The sequence below is a fragment of the Oncorhynchus nerka genome, linkage group LG17 (assembly GCF_034236695.1).
Source record: "Oncorhynchus nerka isolate Pitt River linkage group LG17, Oner_Uvic_2.0, whole genome shotgun sequence".
NCBI lineage: Eukaryota > Metazoa > Chordata > Actinopteri > Salmoniformes > Salmonidae > Oncorhynchus > Oncorhynchus nerka.
Window position 1 is genome coordinate 4,129,859 of NC_088412.1, and position 12,054 is coordinate 4,141,912.

Here is a 12,054-nt window from a genome sequence, read left to right on the forward strand (position 1 = left end):
GGAACCCCGTGTTCAGGGTCAGCGTAGCGATGTGTCGTTGCCTACCCTTAACACCTGGGGGTAGCCCGTCAGGAAGTCCAGTACCCAGTTGCACAGGGCGGGGTCAGTACAGGAAGGGACTAAGCACGCACCCCTGAGGGAACCCCGTGTTCAGGGTCAGCGTAGCGATGTGTCGTTGCCTACCCTTAACACCTGGGGTAGCCCGTCAGGAAGTCCAGTACCCAGTTGCACAGGGCGGGGTCAGTACAGGAAGGGACTAAGCACGCACCCCTGAGGGAACCCCGTGTTCAGGGTCAGCGTAGCGATGTGTCGTTGCCTACCCTTAACACCTGGGGGTAGCCCGTCAGGAAGTCCAGTACCCAGTTGCACAGGGCGGGGTCAGTACAGGAAGGGACTAAGCACGCACCCCTGAGGGAACCCCGTGTTCAGGGTCAGCGTAGCGATGTGTCGTTGCCTACCCTTAACACCTGGGGGTAGCCCGTCAGGAAGTCCAGTACCCAGTTGCACAGGGCGGGGTCAGTACAGGAAGGGACTAAGCACGCACCCCTGAGGGAACCCCGTGTTCAGGGTCAGCGTAGCGATGTGTTGTTGCCTACCCTTAACACCTGGGGGTAGCCTGGGGGTGGCCCGTCAGGAAGCTGATCATCTCTGAGTCCTGATAAACCGTCTGCGGCCTTCTGATTGTTAAAACTGTTTATAGGTCATCGGCTACGGAGAGCAAGATCACACAGTCGTCCGGAACAGCTGGTGCTCTCATGCATGGTTCAGACTTTCTTGCCTCGAAGCGAGCATAGAAGGAATTTAGATTGTTTGGTAGGCTTGCGTAACTAGCAGATCTCGGCTGGATTTCCCTTTGTAATTTCGGATAGTTTGCGAGCTCTGCCACATCCGCGTCAGAGCCGGCGTAGTAGGATTAGTCCTGTATTGACATTTTGACTGTTTGATGGCCTGTCTGAGGTTGTAGTGGGCTTTCTTATAAGCTTCCGGATTAGTGTCCCTCTCCTTGAACGCGGCAGCTCTTGCCTTTAGCTCAGTGCGGATGTTGCCTGTAATCCATGGCTTCTGGTTTGAATATGTACGTACGGTCACTGTGGGGACGAAGCCGTCGATACGCTTATTAATGAAGCCGGTGACTGACGTGGTAATCTCCTCAATGTTATTGAATGAATCTTGGAACATATTCCAGTCTGTGCTAGCAGAACAGTCCTGTTGCTTAGCAACCACTTCCGTATTGAACCACTGGTACTTCCTGTTTAATTTTTTTGCTTGAAGCAGAAATCGGGAGAATATAGTTATGGTCATATTTGCCAAATGGAGGGTGAGGGAGAGCTTTCTACTCGTTTCTGTGTGTGGAGTAAAGGTGCTCTAGTTTTTTGATACTAGTTGCACAGGTGACATGCTGGTAAAGACAGACTTCAGTTTCCCTGCATTAAAATAACTGGCCTCTCTATGGAGTTTTTCCTAGCCACTGTGCTTCTACACCTACATTGCTTGCTGTTTGGGGTTTTAGGCTGGGTTTCTGTACAGCACTTTGAGATATCAGCTGATGTAAGAAAGGGCTTTATAACATAACATTGATTCGATTGAGACAATACAACACAATACAGGCCGACTGAAAAATAAACATCTTGTAAAAGTACACAACTCAGTCTCTCACAGTAGGACGGCTGATCTAGGGTCAGTTTCACCGTTTAGGTCATTAAAAAAAGTACATTATCTGGAAAGTTTGGGACCTGGTTCTAGATCAGCCCTCCTACTGAGAGGCTTTGTGAATATGGGACCTGGTTCTAGATCAGCCCTCCTACTGAGAGGCTTTGTGAATATGGGACCTGGTTCTAGATCAGCCCTCCTACTGAGAGGCTTTGTGAATATGGGACCTGGTTCTAGATCAGCCCTCCTACTGAGAGGCTTTGTGAATATGGGACCTGGTCCTTGATCAGCCCTCCTACTGAGAGGCTTTGTGAATATGGGACCTGGTCCTTGATCAGCCCTCCTACTGAGAGGCTTTGTGAATATGGGACCTGGTCCTTGATCAGCCCTCCTACTGAGAGGCTTTGTGAATATGGGACCTGGTCCTTGATCAGCCCTCCTACTGAGAGGCTTTGTGAATATGGGACCTGGTCCTTGATCAGCCCTCCTACTGAGAGGCTTTGTGAATATGGGACCTGGTCCTTGATCAGCCCTCCTACTGAGAGGCTTTGTGAATATGGGACCTGGTCCTTGATCAGCCCTCCTACTGAGAAGCTTTGTGAATATGGGACCTGGTCCTTGATCAGCCCTCCTACTGAGAAGCTTTGTGAATATGGGACCTGGTCCTTGATCAGCCCTCCTACTGAGAGGCTTTGTGAATATGGGACCTGGTCCTTGATCAGCCCTCCTACTGAGAAGCTTTGTGAATATGGGACCTGGTCCTTGATCAGCACTCCTACTGAGAGGCTTTGTGAATATGGGACCTGGTCCTTGATCAACCCTCCTACTGAGAGGCTTTGTGAATATGGGACCTGGTCCTTGATCAGCCCTCCTACTGAGAGGCTTTGTGAATTATGGGACCTGGTCCTTGATCAGCCCTCCTACTGAGAGGCTTTGTGAATATGGGACCTGGTCCTTGATCAGCCCTCCTACTGAGAGGCTTTGTGAATATGGGACCTGGTCCTTGATCAGCCCTCCTACTGAGAGGCTTTGTGAATTATGGGACCTGGTCCTTGATCAGCCCTCCTACTGAGAGGCTTTGTGAATATGAGACCTGGTCCTTGATCAGCCCTCATGGACAAAATGGAGAGACAAAAAAATACATTAACAAATACTATAGTTTACAATATAATACTACAGTACTTGTAGTGTCCTTCAATCATGTGTAGTACTTACTATAGAATGTTGTAGTATACTGTAGAATACTATATTAAATACTACAGTATTATCCGGGGAAAAAACAATGTAGTAAATACTACAGTAATGTCCGCAAATAACTACAGTCCGTAAAAACACTATAGTAAATAACTACAGTCCGTAAAAAAACTATAGTAAATAACTACAGTCCGTAAAAACACTATAGTAAATAACTACAGTCCGTAAAAAAACTATAGTAAATAACTACAGTCCGTAAAAACACTATAGTAAATACTACAGTCCGTATAAACACTATAGTAAATACAGTAATATCTGCATAAACACTATAGTAAATACTAGAGCCCGTATAAACGCTATAGTAAATACAGTAATATCTGCATAAACACTATAGTAAATACTACAGCCCGTATAAACACTATAGTAAATACAGTAATATCTGCATAAACACTATAGTAAATACAGTAATATCTGCATAAACACTATAGTAAATACTACAGCCCGTATAAACACTATGGTAAATACAGTAATATCTGCATAAACACTATAGTAAATACAGTAATATCTGCATAAACACTATAGTAAATACAGTAATATCTGCATAAACACTATAGTAAATACTACAGCCTGTGTAAATACAGTAATATCTGCATAAACACTATAGTAAATACAGTAATATCTGCATAAACACTATAGTAAATACAGTAATATCTGCATAAACACTATAGTAAATACAGTAATATCTGCATAAACACTATAGTAAATACAGGTATAAACACTGGTAATATCTGCATAAACACTATAGTAAATACAGTAATATCCCATAAACACTATAGTAAATACCATAAACACTATAGTAAATACAGTAATATCTGCATAAACACTATAGTAAATACTACAGCCCGTATAAAACTACAGTAAATACAGTAATATCCGCATAAACACTATAGTAAATGGTGCATAAACACTATAGTAAATACAGCCCGTATAAACACTATAGTAAATACAGTAATATCTGCATTGTAAATACTACAGAATATAAACACTATAGTAAATACAGTAATATCTGCATAAACACTATAGTAAATACAGTAATATCTGCATAAACACTATAGTAAATACAGCCCGTATAAACACTATAGTAAATACAGTAATATCTGCATAAACACTATAGTAAATACAGTAATATCTGCATAAACACTATAGTAAATACTACAGCCCGTATAAACACTATCAGCATAAACACTGCATAAACACTATAGTAAATACAGTAATATCTGCATAAACACAATAGTAAACACTATAGTAAATACAGTAATATCTGCATAAACACTATAGTAAATACTACAGCCCGTATAAACACTATAGTAAATACAGTAATATCTGCATAAACACTATAGTAAATACAGTAATATCTGCATAAACACTATAGTAAATACAGTAATATCTGCATAAACACTATAGTAAATACTACAGCCCGTATAAACACTATAGTAAATACAGTAATATCTGCATAAACACTATAGTAAAATAAACACAGTAAAATAAACACTATAGTAAATACAGTAATATCTGCATAAACACTATAGTAAATACAGTAATATCTGCATAAACACTATAGTAATATCTGCATAAACACTATAGTAAATACTACATCTATAAACACTATAGTAAATGTAATAAAAACTATAGTAAATACTGCCCGTATAAACACACAGTAATAGACAGTAAAATATCTGTAATATCATAAACACTATAGTAAATACAGTAATATCTGCCTAAAACACTACAGTAATATCTGCATAAACACTATAGTAAATACAGTAATATCTGCATAAACACTATAGTAAATACTACAGCCCGTATAAACACTATAGTAAATACAGTAATATCCGCATAAACACTACAGTAATATCTGCATAAACACTATAGTAAATACTACAGTAATATAAACACTATAGTAAATACAGTAATATCTGCATAAACACTATAGTAAATACTACAGTCCGTATAAACACTATATAGTGCATAAACACTAAGTAAATACAGTAATATCTGCATAAACACTATAGTAAATACTACAGCCCGTATAAACACTATAGTAAATACAGTAATGCATAAACACTATAGTAAATACTATCTGTATAAACAAGTAAATACATAGTATAAACACTATAGTAAATAAAAAATCCCATAAACACTGCATAAACACTATAGTAAATACAGTAATATCTGCATAAACACTATAGTAAATATACAGCCCGTATAAAAACACTATAGTAAAATAAACACTATAGTAAGCCTGCATAAACACTATAGTAAATACAGTAATATAGTACAGCCCGTATAAACACTATAGTAAATACAGTAATATCTGCATAAACACTATAGTAAATACTACAGCCCGTATAAACACTATAGTAAATACAGTAATAATACTACAGTAATATCCGCATAAACACTATAGTAAATACTACATAAAGTATAAACACTATAGTAAATACAGTAATATCTATAAACACTATAGTAAATACAGTAATATCTGCATAAACACTATAGTAAATACTACAGCCTGTATAAACACTATAGTAAATACAGTAATATCTGCATAAACACTATAGTAAATACAGTAATATCTGCATAAACACTATAGTAAATACTAATATCTGCATAAACACTATAGTAAATACAGTAAATACTATAGTAAATATCTGCTATAGTAAATATAAACACTATAGTAAATACAGTAATATCTGCATAAACACTATAGTAAATACAGTAATATCTGCATAAACACTATAGTAAGCCCGTATAAACACTATAGTAAATACAGTAATATCTGCATAAACACTATAGTAAATACAGTAATATCTGCATAAACACTATAGTAAATACAGTAATATCTACAGTAATATCTGCATAAACACTATAGTAAATACTACAGCCCGTATAAACACTATAGTAAATACAGTAATATCTGCATAAACACTATAGTAAATACTACGCCCGTATAAACACTATAGTAAATACAGTAAATACAGTAATATCTGCATAAACACTATAGTAAAACTACAGTAATATCTGCATAAACACTATAGTAATATCTGCATAAACACTATTGTAAATACAGTAATATCCGCATAAACACTATAGTAAATACAGTAATATCTGCATAAACACTATAGTAAATACGTATAAACACTATAGTAAATACAGTAATATCTGCATAAACACTATAGTAAATACAGTAATATCTGCATAAACACTATATAAACACTATAGTAGTAAATACAGTATATCTGCATAAAGTAATATCTGTATAAACACTATAGTAAATACAGTAATATCTATAAACACTATAGTAAATACAGTAATATCTGCATAAACACTATAGTAAATACTACAGCCCGTATAAACACTATAGTAAATACAGTAATATCTAAACACTATAGTAAATAAACACTATAGTAAAATACAGCCATTATAAACACTATAGTAAATACAGTAATATCGCATAAACACTATAGTAAATAGTAATATCTGCATAAACACTATAGTAAATACAGTAATATCTGCATAAACACTATAGTAAATACAGTAATACTATAGTAAATATAAACATAAACACTATAGTAAATACAGTAATAGCATAAACACTATATACAGTAATCTGCATAAACACTATAGCCCGTATAAACACTATAGTAAATACAGTAATATCTGCATAAACACTATAGTAAATACTATAGTAAATACAGTAATATCTGCATAAACACTATAGTAAATACAGTAATATCTGCATAAACACTATAGTAAATACAGTAATATCTGCATAAACACTATAGTAAATACTATAGTAAATACAGTAATATCTGCATAAACACTATAGTAAATACAGTAATATCTGCATAAACACTATAGTAAATACAGTAATATCTGCATAAACACTATAGTAAATACTACAGCCCGTATAAACACTATAGTAAATACAGTAATATCTGCATAAACACTATAGTAAATACAGTAATATCTGCATAAACACTATAGTAAATAATAGCCCGTATAAACACTATAGTAAATACAGTAATAGTAATATCTGCATAAACACTATAGTAAATACAGTAATAGTAATATCTGCATAAACACTATAGTAAATACTACAGCCCGTATAAACACACAGTAATATCTGCATAAACACTATAGTAAATATATATCTGTATAAACACTATAGTAAATACAGTAATATCTGCATAAACACTATAGTAAATATAGTAAACACTATAGTAAATACAGTAATATCTGCATAAACACTATAGTAAATACAGTAATATCTGCATAAACACTATAGTAAATACTAACAGCCCGTATAAACACTATAGTAAATACAGTAATATCTGCATAAACACTATAGTAAATACAGTAATAGCATAAACACTATAGTAAATACAGTAATATCTGCATAAACACTATAGTAAATACAGTAAGTAAATACAGTAATATCTGCATAAACACTATAGTAAATACAGTAATATAAATACAGTAATGTAACACCTATAGTAAATACAGTAAACACTATAAATACAGTAATAAACACTATAGTAAATACAGTATAAACACTAAGTATCTGCATAAACACTAGCCCGTATAAATAGTACAGTAATCTGCATAAAAACATACAGTAATATCTGCAGTAATATCTGCATAAACACTATAGTAAATACAGTAATATCTGCATAAACACTATAGTAAATACTATAGTAAATACCGTATAAACACTATAGTAAAATATAAACACTATAGTAAATAAACATAAACACTATAGTAAATACAGTAATATCTGCATAAACACTATAGTAAATACAGTAATATCTGCATAAACACTATATCTGCATAAACACTATAGTAAATACAGTAATATCTGTATACTATCTGCATAAACACTATAGTAAATACAGTAATATCTGTATAAACACTATAGTAAATACAGTAATATCTGCATAAACACTATAGTAAATACTACAGCCCGTATAAACACTATAGTAAATACAGTAATATCATAAACACTATAGTAAATACAGTAATATCTGCATAAACACTAAATAGTAATATCTGCATAAAAATACAGTAATATCCGCATAAACACTATAGTAAAATACAGCCCGTATAAACACAGTATAAACACTATAGTAAATACAGTAATATCTGTAAATAATAAACACTATAGTAAATACAGTAATATCTGCATAAACACTATAGTAAATACAGTAATATCACTATAGCATAAACACTATAGTAAATACAGTAATATCTGCATAAACACTATAGTAAATACTACAGCCCGTATAAACACTATAGTAAATACAGTAATATCTGCATAAACACTATAGTAAATACAGTAATATCTGCATAAACACTAAATATAAAACTATAGTAAATATCCGTATAAACACTATAGTAAATACAGTAAGTACATATCTAGTAAATAAATACTATAGTAAATACAGTAATATCTGCATAAACACTATAGTAAATACTACAGCCCGTATAAACACTATAGTAAATACAGTAATATCTGCATAAACACAATAGTAAACACTATAGTAAATACAGTAATATCTGCATAAACACTATAGTAAATACTACAGCCCGTATAAACACTATAGTAAATACAGTAATATCTGCATAAACACTATAGTAAATACTACAGCCCGTATAAACACTATAGTAAATACAGTAATATCTGCATAAACACTAAATAGTAAAAACAGCCCGTATAAACACTATAGTAAATACAGTAATATCTGCATAAACACTATAGTAAATACAGTAAATCTGTATAAACACTATAGTAAATAGTAATATCTGCATAAACACCAGTAATATCTGTATAAACACTATAGTAAATACAGTAATATCTGCATAAACACTATAGTAAATACTACAGCCCGTATAAACACTATAGTAAATACAGTAATATCTGCATAAACACTATAGTAAATACAGTAATATCTGCATAAACACTATAGTAAATACTACAGCCCGTATAAACACTATAGTAAATACAGTAATATCTGCATAAACACTATAGTAAATACTACAGCCCGTATAAACACTATAGTAAATACAGTGCATAAACAATCTGCATAAAACACAGTAATATCTGTATAAACACTATAGTAAATACAGTAATATCTGCATAAACACTATAGTAAATACAGTAATATCTGTATAAACACTATAGTAAATACAGTAATATCTGCATAAACACTATAGTAAATACTACAGCCCGTATAAACACTATAGTAAATACAGTAATATCTGCATAAACACTATAGTAAATACTACAGCCCGTATAAACACTATAGTAAATACAGTAATATCTGCATAAACACTATAGTAAATACAGTAATATCTGCATAAACACTATAGTAAATACAGTAATATCTGCATAAACACTATAGTAAATACTACAGCCCGTATAAACACTATAGTAAATACAGTAATATAAACACTATAGTAAATAACAGTAATATCTGCATAAACACTATAGTAAATACAGTAATATCTGCATAAACACTATAGTAAATACTACAGTATAAACACTATAGTAAATACAGTAATATCTGCATAAACACTATAGTAAATACTACAGCCCGTATAAACACTATAGTAAATACAGTAATATCTGCATAAACACATAAACATATCTGCCCGTATAAACACTATAGTAAATACAGTAATATCTGCATAAACACTATATAAAAACACTATAGTAAATATCTGCATAAACACTATAGTAAATACAGTAATATCTGTATAAACACTATAGTAAATACAGTAATATCTGCATAAACACTATAGTAAATACAGTAATATCTGTATAAACACTATAGTAAATACAGTAATATCTGCATAAACACTATAGTAAATACTACAGCCCGTATAAACACTATAGTAAATACAGTAATATCTGTATAAACACAATAGTAAACACTATAGTAGATACAGTAATATCTGCATAAACACTATAGTAAATACTACAGCCCGTATAAACACTATAGTAAATACAGTAATATCTGCATAAACACTATAGTAAATACTACAGCCCGTATAAACACTATAGTAAATACAGTAATATCTGCATAAACACTATAGTAAATACTACAGCCCGTATAAACACTATAGTAAATACAGTAATATCTGCATAAACACTATAGTAAATACTACAGCCCGTATAAACACTATAGTAAATACAGTAATATCTGCATAAACACTATAGTAAATACAGTAATATCTGCATAAACACTATAGTAAAACAGTAATATGCATAAAGTAAATACAGTAATATCTGCATAAACACTATAGTAAATACAGTAATATCTGCATAAACACTATAGTAAATAAACGTATAAACACTATAGTAAATACAGTAATATCTGCATAAACACTATAGTAAATACAGTAATATCTGCATAAACACTATAGTAAATAAATACTACAGCCCGTATAAACACTATAGTAAATACAGTAATATCAGCCCGTATAAACACTATAGTAAATACAGTAATATCTGCATAAACACTATAGTAAATACAGTAATATCTAATATAAACACTATAGTAAATACAGTAATATATCTAGTAAATACATAAATCTGTATAAACACTATAGTAAATACAGTAATATCTGCATAAACACTATAGTAAATACTACAGCGTATAAACACTATAGTAAATACAGTAATATATAAACACTATAGTAAATACAGTAATAGTAATAAATCTACAGCCCGTATAAACACTATAGTAAATACAGTAATAATAAACACACATAAACACTATAGTAAATACAGTAATATCTGCATAAACACTATAGTAAATACAGTAATATCTGTACACTATAGTAAATACAGTAATATCTGCATAAACACTATAGTAAATACAGTAATATCTGCATAAACACTATAGTAAATAGTAAGTAAATCTGTATAAACACTATAGTAAATACAGTAATATCTGCATAAACACTATAGTAAATACAGTAATATCTGCATAAACACTATAGTAAATACAGTAATATCTGCATAAGCCCGTATAAACACTATAGTAAATACAGTAATATCTGCATAAACACTATAGTAAATACTACAGCCCGTATAAACACTATAGTAAATACAGTAATACTATAGTAAATACAGTAATATCTGCATAAACACTATAGTAAATACTACAGCCCGTATAAACACTATAGTAAATACAGTAATATCTGCATAAACACTATAGTAAATACTACAGCCCGTATAAACACTATAGTAAATACAGTAATATCTGCATAAACACTATAGTAAATATCTGTATAAACACTATAGTAAATACAGTAATATCTGCATAAACACTATAGTAAATACAGTAATAGTAAACAATAGTAAATACAGTAATATCTGCATAAACACTATAGTAAATACAGTAATATCTGCATAAACACTATAGTAAATACTATAGTAAATACAGTATCTTATATATAAATAGCCCGTATAAACACTATAGTAAATACAGTAATATCTGCATAAACACTATAGTAAATACAGTAATATCTGCATAAACACTATAGTAAATACAGTAATATCCGCATAAACACTATAGTAAATACTATAGTAAATACAGTAATATCTCCATAAACACTATAGTAAATACAGTAATATCTGCATAAACACTATAGTAAATACTACAGCCCGTATAAACACTATAGTAAATACAGTAATATCTGCATAAACACTATAGTAAATACAGTAATATCTGCATAATAAATACAGTAATATCTGCATAAACACTATAGTAAATAAACACAGTAAATAAGTATCTGCATAAACACTATAGTAAATACATCTAAACACTATAGTAAATACTATCTGTATAAACACCGTATAAACACTATAGTAAATACAGTAATATCTGCATAAACACTATAGTAAATACAGTAATATCTGCATAAACACTATAGTAAATACAGTAATATCTGCATAAACACTATAGTAAATACAGTAATATCCGCATAAACACTATAGTAAATACAGTAATATCTGCATAAACACTATAGTAAATACAGTAATATCTGCATAAACACTATAGTAAATAAACACTATAGTAAATACATAAACATAAACACTATAGTAAATACAGTAATATAAACACTATAGTAAATACAGTAATA